Genomic DNA, 23,179 nt, shown 5'->3' on the forward strand with positions numbered 1-23,179 from the left:
AAAGAAGATAAGCAAAAAGTACACAAAATATGTAAAGATCTCACCCACCCAGAGATAACCATTATATCCTGAAATAGTTTTTTCTTCAAAAATTCGGAAAAACAAATGAAAGGACTTTTAAATACTCAAAAAAAAACCCTCACAATTTTTTATAATTAAAACTACCAATAATAATTATAAAAAGTAGTACCGGTTATTAATTTTTGACTAAATCAATCTTTCTGATCAAATGCTTGGTGTTATTTTGGTTATATCCTCACTAACAGAGCAGAGTGGATATTGCAGCAGTCTTCCAAAATATTTTTACTTTTATTATCTTGTTATTTTAGAGAGAAGCAGCTTTTGGTCTCAGTTTGCTAAATAATTGTTTCTATTTAGTAGGTTAGGAATTTTTGGAAACAAATTCATCAGGAAAATTTGTCTTCAAGTAGTTCTGGGAAAACTGGACAGCAACTTGGAAAAGAATGAAATTGGACCACTTTCTTACAGCATACACAAAAATAAACTCAAAATGGATTAAAGAGCTGAATGTGAGACCTGAAACCATAAAAATCCTAGAAGAGAGCACAGGCAGTAATTTCTTTGATGTCAGCCATAGGAACATTTTTCTAGATATGTCGTCGTCATCTTCTTCTTCTTCTTCTTTTTTTTTTTTTTTTTTTTTTTGAGAGAGAGAGCAGCTGTGTGCCTGTAGGCCAGAGAGGGGCAAAAGGAGAGAGAGAGAAAGAGAGAGAGAGAATCTTAAGCAGGCTCCACACCCATCATGGAGCCTGACACAAGAGTCGATCTCAGAAATGTGAGATCTTGACCTGAACAGAAATCAAGAGTTGGACTTTTAACCAACTGAGCCACCCAGGTGCCCCTCTAGATAGGTCTTCTAAGGCAACGGGAGAAAAAGCAAAAAAAAAAAAGAACAACTATTGGGACTACATAAAACAAAAACAAAAACAAACAAAAAACTTCTGCACGGCAAAGGAAGCAGTCAGTCAACAAAACTAAAAGGCAACCCACTGAATGGTAGAAAATACTTGCAAATGACATTCCTGATAAAGGGTTAGTATCCAAAATATATAAAGAACATATACAACTCAACACCAAAAAAACAAATAATCCAATTTTTAAATGGGCAGAAGATACGAACAGACATTTCTCCAAAGAAGACATACAGATAGATGGCCAACAGACGTGTTCAAAGATGCATAACATCACTCATCAGGGAAATGCAAATCAAAACTACGAGATATTTTCCTTGCTCCTGTCAGAATGGTTAAAATCAAAACCACAAAAAACAGTAAGTGTTGGCAAGGACATGGAGAAAAAGGACCCCTCATGCTCTGTTGGTGGGAATGCAAACTGTGGAAAACAGTATGTATGATAAACAGTCGCTGTGGAAAACAGTATGGAGTTTTCTCTGAAAATCAAAAGTAGAATTACCATATGATCCAGTAACTCCACTAGTGAGTATCTACCCAAAGAATCCCAAAAAACACTAATTTGAAAAGATATATGCATCCGTATGCTTATTTCAGCATCATTTACAATAGCCAAATTATGGAAACGGCCCAAGTGTCTGACAGATGAATGGATAAAGTAGATATTGTGTGTGTATATACACGTGTGTGAGGATGGGTGAAATAGGTGAGGGGGATTAAATGTACACTTATGAGGACTGAGTAATGTATAGAATTATAGAATTGTTGAATCACTATATTGCTCACCTGAAACTAATATAACACTTTATGTTAATCATACTGGAATTAAAAAAACAAATTAAAAAAACAAATACAGAAAAGATACATAGAGAGGAACAGATGTAATAAACCATATCTCTTGTCTAGAGACTATGAAAAAAATTTTATCAGAAAAATTTGCCTCAAGAATTTTTGTATTTTCCTCTATTTTTAAGCAAAGATAAATTTCATCTCTCTGAATTTCATTTCTCTGTTTCAATGAACAAAAGTACGAAAAGTACTGCTCAGCTTTGATAGTTCACAGTTAACAAGCAGACAAACTTCAGATAGTAAATATAGAATTGGGGGGAACTTTCCATGGAAATATTGGGAAAACAAAGTTAAGAATGATTAAAGACTTAAATGGGAATAATGAAATGACTATTTTTAAAGAAATTAAGCTGCATTACAGTTTTCATGAAAAATATGCAGTTGATACATTTTTCTACCTCCTAAGGTCATTTTGAGTTTTGACTAGTTTAAAATTTCAAAATTCACCTAATATTTACTGAATTCCTTTCCTTATCTCAGGCCTTGTCCTTGATGTATTCACTTACATGCTCTGTATAAGCTCACAATAATCCTGCAGATTTGATGGTGCATTTGCAGAGGCCTAACATGAAGGAATATAGTGGGACATAGAGTAGAGTGGATTTCTGTGGGTTTACTTGGCTTTGGCTGCTGCTGTGGGTGTTTTAGAAAATATGCATATTAAAGATAATGATGGTGCATTTATCAGGGAAAAAAAAGCAACTATCAGACACGAGACAGGCACAGGGGAGGGTCTGGAGGAAGTATCTTGAGGCAGAGTCCTGAGATGACACGTGCAGTCTATACACTTAGGGCTGACCCCACAGAAGTGTACACACAACCATCCTGCCCACGCAGATATGGGGCAAACCAAAGTTGTCAAGAACTGTGTGAAATAAATATGATGGGGCAGGTTGTGGTCAAACGGCACTGGTGCCCTGGTATGTCCCTAGAGTCTTGGGGAGAGAATGGAGAAATGCACTTGGAGGCCTACAGGATCTTCCTCCCTGCTTGACTGCAAGCAGGTTCCTGTCCCCATAGGGTAGAATAGGTTTTGTCTTTCTAGGTTAGTCTGAGGTACTTTAGCCAAGACTGGGTCTCCATAGGTAACTGTGAATTATTATCGCCATTTTATAGATGGAGAAATTGAGCCTCAGTGAAGTTCAGTTAGCTAACATGTATTTGTGTGCATGTAAATATTAGGCAAAACATATTAGCTCTATTGATAGGCATTTCTTTTTTTTTTTATTTTTTTTTTAACGGTTATTTTTTCTTGAGACAGAGAGAGACAGAGCATGAACAGGGAAGGGTCAGAGAGAGGGAGACACAGAATCCGAAGCAGGCTCCAGGCTCTGAGCTGTCAGCACAGAGCCCCACGCGGGGCTCGAACTCACGGACCACGAGATCATGACCTGAGCCGAGGTCGGCCACTCAACCGACTGAGCCACCCAGGCGCCCCTTGATAGGCATTTCTTACAAATAACTGCTCTACATTATTAATAGAGGTGCTTACTAATTAACATTAGAACTCACCTCTTTCTGAGAAAATATTTGTGATCACTTTTCACAAACTATAACAGCCTAAATGTACTTCTTCATTGTTTTGTTTTATTCAAAACAATTCCATCCTGTTGATCCAGAACATTTGAAGGTTCTTGAGGCTCTATTTAGTAGGTCAGAAGAGCTACTATTGAATGGCAAACTTTATGCGCTGGACAACTTGGAATTCTCTACCAGCACCAAAAATCAAATCCTACTTCCCCACCCTGACAGCAGAGGGGCTCCAGGTGTTGGGTGTAGGCGCTTTGCTAGTGCACTCTCTAGGGTTTTTCAGGGATTCCGGAGGAGGCTGCTCCGAGAGAACGTGCCTCTTCCACACGCCCCCTACCCAGTTTGGAGTGCACCTGCAGCCCCAAGCAAGAATAGGGTTGACTCGGATTTGGCCAAGTCAGACGTGGCATGAAAAATCAGCAGTTACTCTTCCATCTCCTTTCTGTTATAAATACAATATAAATTGATAATCTGAAAAGAATTTGGGTTACGTGGCGAGCCCGGATACTGACCGCTGCGGATGCGGACTGAGACCGTTCTCTTCACTTGCTAGTTTCGCTACTTGTTTTGGGAAACCGAGGCACCGTAAGCCCTGTCCCTAGCGAGGTGGGTTTTTGCACGATCCCACCGCAGCCCGCCTTGGGTGTTCCCGTTTCCGAGCCCTTTCCGGGACCCAAGTCCCAGCTCCCGAAGGTCGGCCCCACAGCTGGCCTCGGGGCCCCGCCCCCTTTGGCCGCGGGTCGGAGCCGCCACGAGCCGGAGCGGGAGCTGGAGCCGGAGCCGGAGCCGGAGCCGGAGCCGCCGCGGCCCCTTTAAGAAGCCGCTCTGCGGTAACCCGAGCCCGCAGTCCGGGCGGGCGCGGCGGCCGCGGCGGTAGCTGTAGCCTCCGTGTGACTGCTCCTCCAAGCGGCCCGGGGCCCGCGGCTCCCCTGGCTCCCGCCGAGCATCTCGAGGGGCGGCTCTGGCCGGCGCCAGCCCTCGGGCCGGGCCGGCTGACCAGGCGCCCGTGACCACCCGCCGCCCTCCCCGGCCCGGTGCAGCCGCCGCCCGCGCGCTAGTCGCCCCGGGACTCGGCACAGGTGACGCTGTTTGGAGGGGGTTCGGGGAAAAGGGCGGGCTCGCTTTGCCCCGCGGCTCCCCCGCGCCGCCGAGCGCAGTCCCCGGGCAGGGGCGCCGCGGCTTCCCGCCCCCGGCCTAGCGCGGCCGCGGGCTCCGGCGCCCGGAGCTGGGTGGGCGTCCCGAGCGCGGGAGGCGGCCAGGGGCGCCCGGGCGGGCTGCAGCAGGTGTGTGCGGCCGCGCAGCATCTTCCCGGCCCCGCGGGCTCGGGCGCCGCTCGGGGCGCTGGCGCGTGTCCCGGGGCCCGCGGCCCCGCGCCGCCCGGGAGCTCAGCGTCCCGCCCCCGCCCCCGGTGTGCGCGATTCGTGCTGCGGGGTCTGCCCGGCGGTGCCTCTCCGGTCTCAGCTCAAAGGGATGGGTGCGTGGGGCAGCCAGGGAAAGCTTTCTTGTTAGAGGCCGGTACATAGTCTGGTGCATCAAGTGGGTAAGTCTCCCCCTCTCCCACCTCCCCTCTACTAAATAAAACAAGCTTTTATTCACCCTTGTAGTTCTCAAGTGGGTCCCATTTTTAGCCACCTCATGCAGTAGGGTCTAGTGGGAAAGGGGCTGGGTTCTGTTTACAGCTCTACCATTGTAACCCCCTCAAGTTTATTGAACTGAGAACCTCGGTTTACCCAGCCTTGAAATGGGATCCCTAATGCTAGCATTTTCCTACAGCCCAAGAGGGTGGGAAACCCTCTGTGAAAGTACTTTGAGTTGTCAAAGTTCATTAAAGAAAGGCTCACTGTTGCTAGCCAGTATTCTTTTTTTTTTTTTTTTTTTTGAAGTACACATCTGAGTGTTAGTTTAGCTCACATTTTAATGTGAAATTATAAAATTGTTCTTAAAGAGTGATCTGTGACCAGGTTGAAATGAATCTGATACCAGTTTGGGGACAAGATGGAAGAGTTTGTGTGGATGTTAGGAGTTGACATGTGAAGCAGGAAGAAACCGTCATTTTGGTGAAATTTTCGCTCAGTCGTAAGCGGAGTTGAGACAAATGGATCTTGGATTGTGTGTGTGTTAAGAAAGATACTGCCGTCTGGGCACATGGTATAGGCTAGAATGCAGCTTCGTCTTTGTGGAGCCAGTGAAGGTAACATGACAGAATCCCAGTTTCCTTTTACGTGTGAAGTAGAGATTTTTTTCCCCGTGTTAATCTTTTCCTTAAATTGGAGGGATGAAACTGAATTAGACACGTGGCCCCCTGCCGTGCTAGAAAATTGGAAAGAATGGCGTGGGGAGCGGTGGACTTCGGATGACTTACCACCTCCCTGCTCCTGTGCCATCATCAGATGATCCGGAGAATGTATTTGGAGAGTGCTTCTTTTCTTCCTGCCCCTGCAATTCCTTTTGCTGCAATACCTCCCTCCAGCGTTGGGATCCTTGCTGTGTGATCTCCTATGAGTTTTACCTGCTGGAGCTGGGCACCTGGCATCCAGCCGCTCAGCGGTCATAATTGTTTACACTATGAGCTTTCTATGCCTACGCATTTCAGTCTAAGCCTTCTTGACCTTGTTGGAAAGAATAAAGGCTCTTTGCCGCTAAAGCTGTGTACACTTGGAGGTGCCTAGGAAGCTGAAGGTCAAGAAGCTGAAGGTAACCCAAAGAAGCTGGGTCTTCTCAAAGACCCTGGGGGTATGGTGCAAGAGTTGGCTTATCTTTTCCTTGCTTTTTGAAACCTCCATGGAGAGAGGTTGATTTGATTACCAAGGGAGACGGAGGCCTTGGGAGCAGGGAGCTATCAGAAACGTAACTCCGAGCTACACTGGTTGAGAGCATTCCCAGCAACGGAGTTGGGAGGAGGAAGTGGCGACTTGGGAGGGGATGGAGGGCCATCCCAGCAACCAGAGAGGTAGTGAAGGGGCCCTGGAATCCCGACTGGGAAGTGGGAAAGGAGTCGGGCTACAGAAAGGGAGCAGTGGAGCTTCCAGGCAAATTCTAGAATGTGCCCTAGGTGTGACCTCTCCTTCTCTCCCTTACCCTCAGAGAGTGTTTCTTGCCATTCTGAGTCTAGTGCAGCCCTCCCCTCCCCTGGTGCTCTAAAAGAGGCCCACCCAGCTCTTATGTTTCTCCCTCCAAGCTGGCCTTCCAAGTCTGAGAAGAAACTGAGCAGAAAACTTCAGACCTCCATGTCTCCCCACCCCCTTCTTCTCAGATCAGTGTCCCATATCCTACACATTAAGGCTCCTTTTAGCTTTGATATCTCTTGGAAGGTTAAAAAGTAGGGTAGTCATTTTGGCAGAAAAAAGTAAACTGAACAGTGTACAGGAAGATACAGCAAACTAGTTTTTTCTGTGGAGGAAGATAATGAATTAATTGTCTGGGCGAGAATTGTGGGCGGTTGTACAAGGGAGGGCAGGAGGGGGTGGTGGAACTGTGCCGGACAGCTTGTGCTCTCGTCCTTGAGAGAGGAAAGGATGCCACCACACGCGTGGAGCCACCTTGCTGTGCTCTCCCTCCTTCCATTTGTCTTGTGAGTGGAAGAAGATAGCAATATGGAGGTGGAGTAACCATCTGTTCTCAAGGATGGGAACCAGACTTTAACTCACCACTCGAGATGAGCTATATTCACCTGCCATTGCTATCAGGCACTGAACGTATGACACCAGAGAATGCATTACATCAGGAAAGCAAGGTTCATTTTGTAAGAAAATCTGAGGTATTGTGAGAGTGACTTTGGTGGTGGTTTTTTCTTGTTGGAGATGAAAGGTAGCACACAAAGAAATGGAGTCCTACTGCTCTGAGGTTTGTTATTCATAGGGAGACAGTTGGATGTTCTGCAAGCAGATCCCAGACCTGAAAAGAAGGCAGGAATAGCAAAGGATTTTTTGTTTTTTTCTCAGAACATTGGTCTGTTCAAGGAGAAGGCAATCCTGTGGCTACATGAGAAGGAGCTTGTGAATCATTGTAAAAGACCAAGGTTTGTGAAAACAGCGGGTAAAGAAGACAGCTGGAAGTCAGTTCAGAGCTTGAGCCAGCATGAGGAAGAGAGTTGCTGAGCAGTGAGACGGATAGCAAGGGGTGGGGGGGGGGGGGGAGTCTGACTAGAGGGACAAAGGCTTGTCTATAGCAGTGTTTCAAATGTTTTTGGATTACAACACAGTACAGAATGGGTTTTGCACTGCGACCCAGGACAGAAGTAAGTATGTGTGAGTCTGAAACCAGTTTCATGAAACAATATGTACTCTCTTGTGTACCGCATTCTGGTTTCTGTTTCTATGCTTCTGTTCCTATTCAGTGTTCTGAAAAAGTCATCATCTATTAGTGGATCAGAGTCCATTGTCAGGAAACCATTTGCCTAATGGATGGATAAACAGGTTGCATTTGGGTTGGAGATGCTGGAGGAGGTGGAGGGGAGCACAGAGTTGATCGGGAAATCTGGACCCCTGTTGGTCCACATGGGACAGGTGGGAGTGTGGGAGCCCATCTGGTATGCTCATTCATGCAGGACTCACATTAGTGAACGCACCTGGATGGACAGGTGCCAAAGGGGACTTCCTATCAATTGTATCCACTTCAAAGCAAAATGGTTTTGAGGGAAAAGGTAGCGTGGAAGGAGTAAACTTGAATTTGAAAACAGTGTCTTTAGAGCAGATTTTTCTCTGTAGGTGAAGAGGACAAATGGATCCAAAACAAATTGGCTGGTGGGTTTAGGCCACGTCCACTTTCATCAGCTGGATAGGGAGCAGAGGGGCTCATAGTGCGAAGTGTAGGCTCATAACTTTCCTCACAGCTTTGAAAAGTTCTTACAGAAGAAGTCAGTGCAGTGTGTTGTTTCAAAACTCCATGTGCTGATCAAACTCATTAGGAAATTAGCTGCTTGCCTCCCAGAGAAATGGAAAAGTACTCTCATTACCTTGTGTAAAAGGGTTAGGTTATCAAAGCTTCCTTAGACCTCTAGTTCAAGATCTACAATCAAACTGGAATCATCATCCATAGGCTTTGGGATTGCCAAAAAAAGCTTCTTGGAGAAATAGGTGAGGCAGCATGCAGCATCCTTGAGCTAATTTCCAGGATTTGTGGCCTGGAGTTAATGATGGGCAGTGTATCTGCACGCCTTTGATCGCCTTTTCATAACAATTACCACCTGCCTTCCCCACCTGACACCATCACCAGTGGGCAAGCACAACAGAGCACAGAAGAAAACGCGCACGGGGGTCAGGGTTCACTCTGGTTGCCTCCTTATTTGCTTGTTTTCATCATCCATACTCTGACCTAGGTGGAGACTCCCTTTGACTCATCCTTGCTTTGTTTGATTTTCTTACCTCAGTTGATATGTTTTCAGTGTGTGGCTTTACTTCTCCTCAGCTGTCTGGTATATATATCTAATGCTTTCTCCACTGTTACCTCTGAGCTCTGGACTTAGCGGTGTCCACCTGACTATTTGCATAGAGTCCTGTGGTTGGATTCTGGCCTGTGTTGTGTTGGTCACCACCATATCCCGTCATGGCCACCCTAGAAATAACTGTACATTGATGGGTTAATACATTGGTTTTGATTTAATTTTTACATTTTGGGGACATGGAGAATCTATCTTGGTCAAGTTAATTTAATTACCTTCTCCAAATAGGCTTAAAAATACCTTTCAAAATTACATTTTGAAGACAGAGAAAACTTCTATTTGGTATATATTTATTTGGTGCGATGGGGAAGAAGGAATTTTCATTCAGGGAAAAATTTAGAACAATTAACCCCCCATCCTCCTTTACAAAGTGTTAACATTTTAGGGACACAATTCCCCAAACTGGTCTTGCTCAATTAACATGTTTTGCTCTAATACGTGCAAAAACATTGAGACAGTTAAAGAATTTAAATGTTTTCTAATTTATTACCTGCTATTTTAAGGATTTGTAAAGACTTCGGCTGTATGCTAATTGAGAAAGATTCGTTGCCTTTTCAAATTTTAAAACCGTGTGTGAATGTCAGGAAACAGTCCAATTTCCTACCTGCTTAGTGGAGGAACCCAGGGTAGGATAAAGGCTATAAGGGGGGGGAACCAAGTTGCCCACCTGGGAGGCCTGGCTGCCTGGACTGAAGGGCAGCTGGTTGGGAGTATCCCAGCTTAGGATCTCCTAACCAAAACCTCGAGACGTTAGGCATCTTGAGGATTGGCAAATGCTTTAAAACCTAAGGTCATGGGGCGCCTGGGTGGCTCAGTCGGTTAAGTGGCCGACTTCAACTCAGGTCATGATCTCACGGTTCGTGAGTTCAAGCCCCGCGTCGGTCTCCGTGCTGACAGCTCAGAGCCTGGAGCCTGTTTCAGATTCTGTGTCTCCCTCTCTCTGACCCTCCCCCGTTCATGCTCTGTCTCTCTCTGTCTCAAAAATAAATAAACGTTAAAAAAAAAAATTAAAAAAACCCTCAAGTCGCTACATGTTTTCTGCAGTGTTCTTTATTTTTAAATGACAAAAGCGAAACTTGCTCATTTAAAAAAGAAAGAAAAAGAAAAACCATTAAAACAGCCAACACTGAAGAGAATGACAGTTTACACTTTCCCCTTTCTCCACCTGCTGTCTCCTCTGGTTTGACTCCCAAACACAGCCAGGTAGCAATTTGGGGGCACAGCCCTTCTTCTCTACAAATGCCGAAATAATCCAGTTAGGTATTTATGAAATATGTATTATTTCACAGCCTGCTTTTGTCCCCCCCCCCCCCCCCGCCACTCCATAGTGAATGGTGAATGCCCTTCTGTATCATCTTGTGCATTTGAATGTCTGTGTAAGCTGTGATGGTGTGGCTGTGCCAGTATAATCATTTCCCCATCATTGGACCTTAGGGTTTCTTCGAATGCTGTATTAAACACCCTTAGACATGCATCCTTTCACACATCTGTGCATTTGTTTTGATGATAAAAGATGAAATCATCAGTATACTGCTCATTTTATAATCTAGTTAACACAGTGCTATCAAAATTTACATATTCTACCATTTAGTTCCCCAAATATTCAGCTGTAAAAGTAGAGTGCTAGACACATAGTGGGGCAATGCACAGCCCTTGCTTCCAGGAGCTCCCCATCTGAAGTAGGGGGGGGGCTAGGCATAAACACTGGTTATAATTCCTTTAGTTTTTTTTTAAATTATTTTTTACATTTTATTTATTTTTGATAGAGAGCACAAGTGGGGGAGGGGCAGAGAGAGAGAGAGAAGGAGACACAGAATCCGAAGCAGGCTCTAGGCTCTGAGTTGTCAGCACAGAGCCCGACGCGGGGCTCGAACTCACAAACTGCGAGATCATGACCTGAGCCAATGTTGGACGCTTAACTGACTGAGCCACCCAGGCACCCCATAATGCCTTTAGTTTTATTTATACCCTACCTTGTTCCAAAAGTGATCTGGGATGGCTTACAAAGATCCATACAATATGACAAGATACAGTAGATTTAGGATGAGAAAGAAAAATAAGCCAAAAGAAAATAAGATGGAGTTATGAGTGAGGTTGTAAGGGTACCTTCAAGTTCTGGCTGTAGGCTTTGCAGCAGCCTAGAAGAAGAGACAAACAGCCCACAGCAAGGTTTAAGGTGTCCAGAAGAGAAACCAAATTGGAGAAATCCATCTATTCCTGATTCTGGGAGGTGAGAGAAACTTCTTTGGATTTTCAGCAAGAAAACACTGCATATGCAATGGCCAGCATTCTCAACGATGTCCCCAATGTTGTACAAAACCTAGTGACCTTGCTTCAAGATGCCATTTCATGTCCTGTTCCTCCTTGCTAGCAAGGGGTAACATACCTTGGCCCTCCTCAGTAAGAGTCATTAGGGTGAGGGGTAAGTTCATGGGTTTAATCCAGAGAGAGCTTTAGGAGTACCAATGAAAGTAGCAATCTGGTATTATTCTTAGACCTTGTTTTCTACAAGGTAGAACAGGATATATAATCTTAGTGGAATTTCTGTGAGTAGAACCCACTTCCCTAAGATTACTAGCCTTGCAACTTACAAAGCAAGAAGTGAGGATATTTATTGTTATGGTTTTTTTTTTAATTTTTTTTTAAAGTTTATTCATTATTGAGAGATAGAGACAGGGCATAAGTGGGGGAGGGGCAGGGAGAGGGGGAGACAGAGAATCCGAAGCAGGAGGCTCCAGGCTTTGAGCTGTCAGCACAGAGCCCGACATGGGGCTCGAACTCACAAACCATGAGATCAGGACCTGAAACGAAGTCGGATGCCCAACTGACTGAGCCACCCAGGCGCCCCCATTGTTATAGTTTCTATTTAAATTCCAGTTGACATACAGTATAATGTTAGTTTCAGGTGTGCAATTTACTGATTCAGCGCTTCTGTACATCACCCAGTGCTCATCAAGACAAGCGCACTTCTCTATCCCCATCACCTATTTAACCCCTGCCCCTCACCCACCTCCCAGAAGTGAGGATTATGTTTAAATGGCATTAATGTATTGGGACTGTAACAATGAACAAGATATTTTCCTCTTAAAAACACACATGCCCAAGTCTGCAGTTGGTCCATGCAGGAAGGATGGTATGTGTTGACACTGAGGAGCTCTGCAAGTGAGAAGGCCCAGAGCCATCATTCCAAGAAATCTTGAGAGCATCTCCAAGCTTTCAGTTATTACTAGGTGGTAGCATGGGAGAGTATTAGCAAGACTCAGAGGTCTACAGATTGGGGCAGTGTGACCCTGTTTTGTGAAGCTGGGAAAGTTCCACTCTCATGAGCCACCTGGGTCTGCGTTTCCATGACCACATCCACTTAAGTCTTGCCTCAGAACATCGTCCCAGGACAGTTCTTTGTTACCAAGTCTGTCGGTCAAGCTGAGGTACTTTAACAGGACTTACCCTAAAGTTAAACGTGAGGTTTGTATGTTTGTCAGTGTTAACCTTGAGGTCACCCAGAGCAACGTGTGACTGATTTGCACATCACCTCTTAGCTTGTGAAGTGTTTCAGAGAAACGTGTCTGTGTGTTCAGATTTTTTTGGCTGCCTGATTAAGTGTCAAACCAGATACTGAATCAGGCTGCTAAGTGCCACATGTATTGGGAAACAGTGCATTTGGCAAAGGCAATCTATGGGAAGAGGTCAGAAGAGAAACCGCTCTCAAAGTACCTTAGTAAGGGTGTTAAGTGGCCCTTAGGGACCAGCATGAAAATTCACCTAGAAAATTTAGAAACTCCTTGGCTGTCTTCTCATTTAAGCCACTACACCGCCCAATCAGATTAGAGGTGAAGGTAAGCTGCCGGGCTCCTAAGCCAAAGGTGAAAAAGGAGAGGGAAACGATGACACAGCTTCAGATACCAAATATCTATCATTTGAGAGATGGGTGTAACATTTCTTGGTTAGGAAAAGGTGGTGATAATAAGTGCTATCCTTTATTGAGTGGTGTTTTGATGTATTCCTGAATAACCACCCCGGAACCTAGTGGTTTACAACAATGATTTCTTATTTGTTGTGACTCTGTGGGTGGCCAGGCAGTTACCCTGACGCTTCTAGGCTCATTCGTATGGCAGTATTCAGCTGGAGGGTCCGTTGGGCTGGAAGATGGAAACAGGCTTGCTAGTGAGGCTGGGAGCCCGTACTGAGTGTTGTCTATCAGCTGGGCGTCTGGGTTCTCCAGGTGGTCTCATGCTCCAATAGACTAGACCGGTTTCTTCACATGGCAGGTTTAGAGCAGTGCTCAAGAGAGCAAAAGGCAGATGCTGCAAGGTCTTTTGAGGCCTACCTATGCTTCAGAAACCTCACAGCCTCTCTCCTACCGATTGCGTGTCAGCAGATGGCAAGGTCAGCCCAGATTCATGGGGGCAGAGACATAAACTCTTACTTCTGGGTGACAGGGGTGGCAATGTCACACTACTGAGGAATTATCACAAGTATCTACGTGTGTCGAGCACTGTGCCTGGTGCATTGATTTCATCTCACGTAAGCCAGACAACCCTCCTGCACTGTAGGCGTTCTTACTCCCTTTCATCGGACTTGCAAGTTAGAAAGGTCATATTCTTCTTGCCCATGGCAACTTGATAAATCCTGGGACTAGGATTTGATTCTAGGTCTCTCTCTAGTTGAATGAAATGCATTTTAAGACTCAACAGGTGGGAGATTTGCTCAATTGTTCTTCAGCTCCTCTAACGCAGTTAATATTGTCTCTGATTCCTGTATAGAGCAGGCAAACAGAGAGAAACATAGAAGGCAGGCAGGCTTTGTTCTACCTCAGCCACTTCCCTGCATCCCAGAGACTCTCTCAGGGGGAATTGGATCAACAATTTGAAGGTGGGACGGACCTCCCTCTCTCCTAGGTTCTGATTTCCCAGCTTGCTTGGCAGTGATTCCTTTAGAAAAGGAACAAAACATATTTTGAAAAATCGTGCTCTGTCCAGCTTTTCCTTGATTTCACAGTGTTGGCAGGAACCCAAGAGATATCCCAAGCCAAGAGGCTCCCTTCCAGAAAGGGAATTGCAGGGAAATCAGGACATCCAAAGTTGGGTAGAGGTTGGCTGCAGAACCTCATTCCTCTTCCTGAGTCCCCCAGGTGATATGACACCACCTGCTTCAGCTGTAGGGCTCCTCACACGCTAACCTCTTCTAAGAGTAGGAGAGTGTGTTTGTTGTATTTGAAATGTTGATTTCCTTAAAGGTGACACCTCCAATTGTACACATTTTCAACCCCTTATTATTTGTGCCAAATACTGTATTTGTGTGATCTTCCAATTACTGTTGTCTCTTGGTTTAAGGCATTCTGGTTTAACCAAAAGCTAATGGCTACCATTGGAGCTCTTAGGTTTGAAAAACAAAAACTTCTTTACAATAAACTTTTAAGTGGGTTGAGATGCTAGGAAACATTTACCAAGTAAATAAAATGTGCCATCTGTGCTCTCAGGCTTAAGGCCCTAGAAAGTGAACTGAATTTCTAAGGGGAGAATTCTATGGTGGATTGGGGGCTGGGAACCAGCAGAGTAGAAGGGAAAGCTGGGGAAGGTGGCCTTTTTTCAATTGTCACTCCCTTATACTTCTTGTTAGGCATTAAAAAACAAATCCCATATCAGAGAGTAGGTGTAAAATGAAATAAAAAAATGTAAATAAGACAAAAAACTTAAAAAGTTGACACAACATAGATTAACTATATTAGATTTCATTTTATTTATTTTTAAGTTAGTAGCCAGAATATGTAAAAAGTATAAATGAGCATAAGTTAGGAAAATAAGAATAAATGTTTTATTAAAATCCTAATCGAAAATACCTGTAATAGGGGCACCTGGATTGTCCAGTCGGTTAAGCTTCTGACTCTTCTTTTTTTTTTTTTTTTTTTTTTAATGCTTATTTATTTTTGAGAGAGACAGAGACAGAATGTGAGTGGGTTGGGGCAGAGAGAGAGGGAGGCACAGAATCTGAAGCAGACTCCAGGCTCTGAGCTGTCAGCACAGACCCTGACATGGGGCTCAAACTCACGAACTGTGAGATCACAACCTGAGCGAAAGTCAGTTGCCCAACCGACTGAGCCACCCAGGTGCCCCTAAGCTTCTGACTCTTGATCTCAGTTTAGGTCTTGATCTCAGGGCTGTGAGTTCAAGCCTCACATTGGGCTCTGCGCTGGGCATGAAGCCTTCTTAAACAAAACAAAACAAACAAACAAAACCTGTAATAGAAGGGAGACCTAATCAAGTGCTGTGGGAAACAGAGGAGAGAAATTATTTCTTGAAAGAGCAGGAATTCTCAGGGAGGGGTTAAGGAGGAGATACCCACCCGTCCTTGCTGTGCCAGAATGCCGTGGTGGGGACTCTGGGCTGAGTGGAAAAATATCAACCTCCCAACCCCCCAACAACAACCAAACTTTAAAAAGAAGACTACAGAATCTTCTTGACTGGTCTGCATAAGAATACATACAGAGAAAGTACTGTATGAGCACATGTGAGAGGGGCAGGGAGAAGCTCTGGGATATGAAATTTTGAAAAACAATGAGAAGGGTCAGAGAAAGATCTAGAAGGCACTAGCATAAGGAGACAAAAGGGAAATCTTGGACTAAAGTGATTTGTAGAAATATGAATTAGCTATTACAACAGTTCTCCAAGTTGTTGCAAGATGGGGCCACCCCACAGCCCCTGAGTGTGGGGGTCTTTTACAGAGCCAGTTTGGGGAACAGAATTTTAGCCTCCCTCCTGCTTGTACATCCTGTGATTGTAATTGTTACATAGGACGGTGGGAAAAATAAAGGTCAGGTAGAAAAGTATGAATATTTAACCTTAAATATTTAAAATTTTGTTATTAAGACAATCTATAAACAAACCAAAAAAAATTTCAGGGAGGTGTCCATTGCCAGGGTGTGTAACATGGAGAATTGAACGATTTCTCTTTGATTTGAATTCTGTTATATGCTCTTGGAAGAAAAAGGATTGAAGGAATGGGAAAAATATAAAGGATACCCTTATTCAAAGTTTAGTATCTTAAGTGACAGGGAAGAGCCATAGAGAATTCTTTTCTTATCCTCATGAGCAGTTCCTTGTTAAATCTTAAGTAACATATATCTGAGAAAGGGAGTGTAATTTAATCATTTTAATATAGGGTTCCTTACTCCTTCCTGGTTTAGTCTTCATTTTCTTCCCATTGCTTCTGTTTAAAAAGCAGTACCATGAATATTGGAGGATTTATGGAAGTTAGGTTGATTTCTTATGTAGCTGCCTTCTGGTAGACCTTCACACTAATGCTGATGGCACTTGATACTCAGGAAATGAAAGGAGGTGGAATGTTTCTGCACATAGTTTTCCTAACTTTTTTTCATATAGCTTTTGATGTAGAATGAAAATAACAGTAATGACAATAAAAAACAAAAAGTATAACTGTAGTTAGTTGAGAGCTTTGTACATATTTGATTAGATGTTTAATGGTTTTTACAAGAATAAAAAGACAAAAGTGGGTAGTGTGCTAGTTATTTTTTACTAAGGGGAGGATGTTATTGTCTCCGTTAATTACTAACATTTCACAAGCACTTAGATAAGCATTTCCCCAAATGTAAATGCAAACAGAAACCAGAATGAATAGGTGAGGTGCTGGTATGGCTTTTTTGAAAGAGTTTTTGTTTGGTTTGGTAAATGTCTCATCTTCTGCAGTCATGCGTTCATTTAAAAATGGCTTATAGTGGGGTGCCTGGGTGGCGTAGTCGGTTGAGCGTCCGACTTCAGCCAGGTCACGATCTCGCGGTCCGTGAGTTCGAGCCCCGCGTCGGGCTCTGGGCTGATGGCTCAGAGCCTGGAGCCTGTTTCTGATTCTGTGTCTCCCTCTCTCTCTGCCCCTCCCCCGTTCATGCTCTGTCTCTCTCTGTCCCAAAAATAAATAAACGTTGAAAAATAAATAAATAAATAAATAAATAAATAAATAAATAAATGGCTTATAGTTTGCAAGTAGACACTTTTAAAACACTTTCACATGTTAGGCTTACTGACATGGTAGATAAATCAGTAAGTACTTCTGTAGTTGGTAAGAGTATGAAAATACAGTGCAGATGATAATTATTATGAAACCTTTGAACACATACTATTTGTTGTAAGGAATTTGGGGTAGACAAACTATATATGCTACTGCTATGACCTAAATGTTTGTTTTCCCCTCCCCACCCTGCAAATTCATATGTTGAAATCCTACCCCCAGGAGGTGGTAGTATGAGCCAGCAGGGTCTTAGGGAAGTGATTAGGTCATGAGGGTGGAGCCCTCATGAATGGGATCAGTCCTCTTGTAAGAGACCCCACTTGAGCCACCTTGCCCCTTCTGCCAGGTGAAGCCTGTGACCTGGAGGAGGGCCCTCACCAAACCATACTGGTACCCTGATCTCAAACTTCCAGCCTCCAGAACTATAGGCAGTAATAAATTTCTGTTGTTTATAAGCCACCCAGTCTGTGGTATTTTGTTACAGCTGTACAAATGGACGGAAGCACTTATTCAGTATTAGGTCACTTTAAAAATATTGATGGGTACTTTTTGCTCTTGGACATTTGAAGTGATTTTCCTTTTGAAGGAAATATGTTCTCAGGTTTTCCCAATGTTCTGACTACACTGTAAAATGAGGGACCTGTTGCTGATGAGATACTAGCAGAATGAAAAGCACATATAAGAATATGAGTATCTGTTATTGTCATTTTATTTAATAGACATTTATTGAGCACATGCTATATGGCAGGCCTGCGCTAGGCATAGGGATGCAGTGGTGAGGGAGAAAATGTTCATGTTTCCCACCTTTATGGGGCTCACATTTCTCTGGGGGAAGGAGACATTCATTGAAATTGCAGCTACATCTGACAGAGACAAATACCATATGATCTCACTCATGCGGAACCTAAAAAAAACCAGATTAATATACAAGCAAACAAATAGAATCAGATCTATAAATACAGAGACCAAACTGATGGTTGCTAGAGGGGAGGGTGGTGGGGAGTAGGCAAAATGGGGAAAGGGGAGAGGGAGACACAAGTTTCCAGTTAAGGAATAAGTCACAGGGATGGAGGGCACGGTGTAGGGAATATAGTCAGTGGTACTGCAGTAATGTCCTATGGTGACAGATGGTAGCTATGCCTGTGGTGAGCCTGCTGTAACATACAGAATTGTTGAATTGCTATGTTGTGCACATAAACTAATATAACATTGTGTGTCAACTATACTCAAGTTAAAAACAAATTTTTAAAAATAAATTGCAGCTGTAAAGGTGAGGGACTTGGCACTCTGAGAGCAGATGAGGGGAGGGGGGCTGATCTGGTGCTGGAGCTTGGAGAAGGCTTCTCTGAGGAAGTGAGGGTTGACCTGAGAGCTGAAGAAGTTTGAGAGTTAACTCGGGAGTAGCCAATAGAAAGATCAAGTTGCAGAGAATAAAGGGTAATGGGGAGCAGAAGACTCCCAAGGCAGCCAGAAAGGATGGATTCAAAGTGCACGGGTTAGAGAGCTTGCCTTGAGGTGGAAGGACAGATGGGTGAAGGTGCAGGTAGTTTGTGTGCAGGTAGTGTTTTCATATGTTGGCTTCTGTGTGTGTGTGTGTGTGTGTGTGTGTGTGTGTGTGTGAAGTCAGATGGGGGTTATCTGTTAAGAATGGGGGTGGATGGTTAGAGGTTTGAAAAGTAGAGATGATTTAGAAAATCATTTGTGGAGTGGGAAAGGATTGGTTGGCCTAGGCAGTGCGTGGGAGCACTGTGCAGCCTTGAGGGTTGTTTGATCCCACTGTCATTCCTCACTCACCAGCCTCAATCTCTGCGGGTATGTGACATTTCCCAACAGCGCTCTGATTGTTTAGGACTCATCACTGAGTAAATAGTTGAGCAGCTCTGGGGTTGGAGTTTTGCCAGCTCTTGGCAGTGGAAAGGGAATGTGGGGTGTTAGTAAGAGTATTACTGAAATGATGGTCTCTAGGATCTAAGCTGATGAAAGAGGGAAATAAAACAGAGGAAAGGACTAATGCATTAGGAACAAGCAAAGAGGTCAAGTAGTCTTGAGAATGTTGTAATACTGAGCACACCTGAAGGAAAAGTCAACAGGGGAATACTTGAAATGCTGTTTCTGAGGCAGATAAACAATGAGTAAGGGACAATAAAGGTCCCTGATTGGTTGAGGTGGCATGGAAGAGGTGCCATTTCTGATAAAGAAGGACTGAGTTGTTAAGGAAATCTTGGCCTCCTACATAGTAAGAAGTCACTCAGATTGATATCAGGGCTGGAGGAGATCAGTGAACTGAGACCAAAGTCCCCGAATGGAAGGAAATGTTCAGGAGGTCAGAATATAACACTGAGGAGGGGGAGAGGAGGCATTACTGAATAGTAGGACCAAAACACTCTGGGTGTTTCCAGGGAGCAGGGGGATGGAGGAGTAGGGCCTGAAGGAGACCACAAGGAGCAAAGAGTATATAGGCTGGCCTCCTGACTCTGAAGTGTGGGAGACTAAGGCATCCGCTCCCTGAGAGGGGCTGCTGGGGAGGAGGAGTGTCTTCGGAGCATGTGGAGGAGAGGCAGGGGATATGTGTGGGGAGCAGCAGCCCCAGGGGGTTTAGTGGACAGGTTGGAGAGGTGGAGGGAGAGAGGGACTGGGTCAGGTGGCTGCCGGGAAGGAACTTTGGAGCATGACAGAGGTAGAGGATAGATTTCTGCAGTGGGGTCTGCCTGCATGGGTGTGTGTTGACTGATGTAAACAGGGATGAGTTAGGGGCCTAGGGCTAGTGGCCAGACACTGGTCTTGTTACCCTTGGCTGGAGTGGTAACAGACCCAGAAACTGCATGCCATCTTGCTGCCGGGGATGGATGACGGTGGAAGCAGAAACTTCGTGTCTGCTATATGCTGAGTACTGTTCTAAGTATTTAGCACACATGTGGTTTGTGCCTTAGGACAGCTGTACCAGGTTAGGACTGCTGTTACCTCCATTGTGCAGGAAACTGAGGGCCAGATAAGGCAAATTTAGAAATCTGTCCCGGGTCACACAGCAAGCAGTGGAATAAGGTTCAATCCCAAAACCACGACTGAGCCTGTGTTTGTCCCATCATGTTACGTGTACTTAATGTTTTCCTACAGATGTAGTTGTGATTTTTAAAAATCTAAATGATGGACTGTTAGAAGCTTATGTAGTATTTAATGCAAAATTGTCTTTTTAGATACCAAAGTTCAGTTCAGTCCTAGAATCCCAGAATCTTTGAGAGCTCTCTGAAGACTAGACTTGGGCTCAACATCTCTCCCCCCACCCCCACCCCATGTCCTTTTATCTCTTCCGTGATGGATGCCCAGGCACCTCTAAATTGTTAGAAGGTTCTTCCTTGAATTAAGCTGAACTCTCCTCTCCCTGTAATTTTTGCCCATTTGTGCCTTTTTGAGTAATGCAGAATAAGTTCCATCTTTTACTTTTTTACACGACAATGAAGATGTTTGAAGGATGCTCTTGAGTCCTTTCTAAGTAATCTTGTTCCCAATGGTTTGTGATTAATTCAGAGTAAAGTGGGACTGGTAAGTGTCTTGATCCAAAGGTACATTTTTATGCTAACTACCTGAGCCTGAAGTTTGTTTTTTGTTATTAGTATCTTCATTACATTATCATCTCTCATAGGTTTGTGTATCTTCAACTGCTGAGGCTTCCACTGTGTGTGTGTGTGTGTGTGTGTGTGTGTGTGTGTGTGTGTCAGAGAGAGAGAGAGAGAGAGAGAGAGAGAGAGATGTAGCCAATATGTTAAGTCCTATACTTAGGCATTGCCGTTGGACAATTTATTCCTGTTATACTTTTTCTTTTTGATTGGGACTCACTATTTCCGCTTATGAAGAGAATTTAGGAACCTGATTCTGTTAACCCATTACATTAGCTATCCTTCCCAGCTCTGCATTATGTGCAGGTTGAGTATCATATAAATATTTGTAAAAATGTTACTAATACAAACCAAAAAGAGAGAACCTTATAGGATATTAGAATGTATTTCTCAAGTTTATTTTAGCTCATTGATCCGCAGGCTGCTTCTACTTTTTCAGCTACCTCTGGATTTACCTAATTTTGTTTTCCAGCCACATTTCTTCATATTATTCATAAAGCTTTCAAGAGGAACTTTCAGAACTCTCCTGGAATCAAGTTATCCTTCATTTGGTATTCTTCATTCTGCCAGGATTTGACAGTCAGTTAATTGTGGGAATAAGGGATAGGAAGGGGACCAGAGTGACTGAGCTATTCTAGATTGGAAGATGGGAAAGTGTGGTGGATAGCACCATTCTCTGAGCTGTGGTACTCTGGGAGAAGTACTGGTTTGGGATTAAGTTCAGCTTGAGTCATGTAGAGCCCATGGGGCCTCCAAGATGCCCCTAAGGAGCCATCCAGAGGGAAGGTGATCATCCAGGACTAGTATGCTGGGGGATGGTGAGGTTTGGTTGCACACAACAGAAGCTACGTTAAAGATTTGGGTCATATACCCAGGCAGAGCCTATAGAGTGCAAAGAAGAAGTTCTGGGTTGGGGCAGGGGAGGTAGACATTTCAACACTTGAGGGAGTTCATGCTTGACAGCCTCCACTTTTTGGTGAAATGCGAAGGAACCATATCTATTATAAGAGAGAGAGAACTGAAGATTTAAGTCCAGTGAGTGTTTGGAATCAATGTGGCAAATAGGAAAGGGAACTTAGGAAGGACGGGAAAAGGAATGCTAAACACAAGGAAGCATTCTTCCCAGCTTCCCCCTTCCTTGCTGCCCTTAAAGACAACCACACAAGACCTTTTCCTCTTTAACATTTTTACTGCTGATCACTATCGCAGTGGTTCATGCTGTGTCAGAATGGGAAGGAGTGCAGTTCTGCATGTGTCTGGAAGTGGCATACTTCCTAGGGAAGCCCTTGTATTACAAGAGAATAAGGAACATGGGAAGTGAGAGTAATCATTGTGTTTCCAGGTCGGTAGTTCTAGATTCAGCTGGCGGAACTGAGTCTTGCACTTCAGCCTTAAAGAGTCTTGTTGGGACTTTAACAGAAGAGAAGATGTCCTGTTGGTTTGCACTAAATACCTTCCAATATTTCCTCACTGTTTACGTGTCCTCTCTGTTGGGTATTTATTTCACGGAAAGTGGGGAATACTCCCTTAGCACCTGAGCTTGGCACTTTATGTGCTAGTGATCAGTTTCTTTGCTTCCCTACTGGCCTATAAGCGTGTCCCTTTTTGTATTCGAGACCTGGCACAGGAGTTGGCTGGTGGGCATGTGACAGATGTCTAATGAACTGTTGGCTGAAGTGAGGGCTGAGTCGGTTTGGCTGCGCTTTTTCCGGTGACCCTGCCTCTGGGAGTCCTGCTGGAGGGGGCTCGTATAAGCTGACGGCAAAGAGATGTACTTCAAACCTTCTCATGTTTTTCTTCTAAGAAACCAGCTTGAATGGAAGCTTACGGAAACCGTCTTGGGAGAAAATGTTCAAACATCATTGCATTCTGGAGGCCTCTGGAAGAGTTTCTCTGGTGTGAATCAAGATGGGCTAATTACATTGTAAAGTTCATGTCTAGACACTCCCCTTGTAAATTGCCACAGAAATATTTCCCACTTCCTGTTCTGGCTGTTCCTTCCTAGCCTAGAATCCCCACTTTCTACCAGCTCCTAGCCACATGTAGAGGTTTAGGAACCAGGTCTAATACTTTTCTCCTTTTACTGTGTATTCTTCTACTCAATAATCTCCAAACTCTCAAAAGTTCTTAATCTATGTCAGTAATTAGTGTTGTTTGGCCTTGTCCATTTTCCTCCTTCTCTTGCCTGATTTGGTGAATGAACAGAGGTACTTGCTTTCTACCAGAAGCCTTGGTTTTCTGGGGGAAATTTATAAAAAAAAATCACAAGATTTGTCCTTGATTTGGCATGACTAATGAAGCAAGCAGCTGCTTAATAAGAAGCAAAGCTGAGAGTAGAACAATTTAATTAGCTTCTGTCTGTTGAGCCTTTAATAGAAGCCACAACTGGACTATATGGAGCTCTTTAGTTTTAAATGAAATGTTTTTGTGAAGGGAGACTCTCAACATGTCCCTCAAAGACCCCAGTTAAGTGAAAGGAAATCTGTTAAAAATATAAAGTAGCCAGTATAACAAAGACTTAATAAAAACTAGGTGTTTTAGGAATGGGGGAATTTCTTTTTTTTTTTTTTTTTTGAGCACTATAGTTCCAGTTTATTCTAATAATTTTTTATGTCTATTTTTTAAATGAAATTTATTGACAAATTGGTTTCCATACAACACCCAGTGCTCATCCCAAAAGGTGCCCTCCTCAATACCCATCACCCACCCTCTCCTCCCTCCCACCCCCCATCAACCCTCAGTTTGTTCTCAGTTTTTAACAGTCTCTTATGCTTTGGCTCTCTCCCATTCTAACC

The 23,179-nt window shown here is 44.0% G+C and overlaps 1 protein-coding gene across 1 annotated transcript in view; it reads left to right on the forward strand.

The window, feature by feature from the left end:
* The first annotated feature begins 4,069 nt into the window (after window positions 1–4,069).
* The window catches only part of LOC122480807 (TLC domain-containing protein 4-like), a 72,105-nt gene continuing 52,995 nt past the window's right edge, over window positions 4,070–23,179 (forward strand). Inside the window, exon 1 of the mRNA XM_043575630.1 lies at window positions 4,070–4,390. The gene's annotated coding sequence lies outside the window, so the exon portion shown is untranslated. The remainder of the gene's footprint in view (window positions 4,391–23,179) is intronic.

This window comes from Prionailurus bengalensis, chromosome C1 (assembly GCF_016509475.1).
Source record: "Prionailurus bengalensis isolate Pbe53 chromosome C1, Fcat_Pben_1.1_paternal_pri, whole genome shotgun sequence".
In the NCBI taxonomy this organism is placed as follows: domain Eukaryota; kingdom Metazoa; phylum Chordata; class Mammalia; order Carnivora; family Felidae; genus Prionailurus; species Prionailurus bengalensis.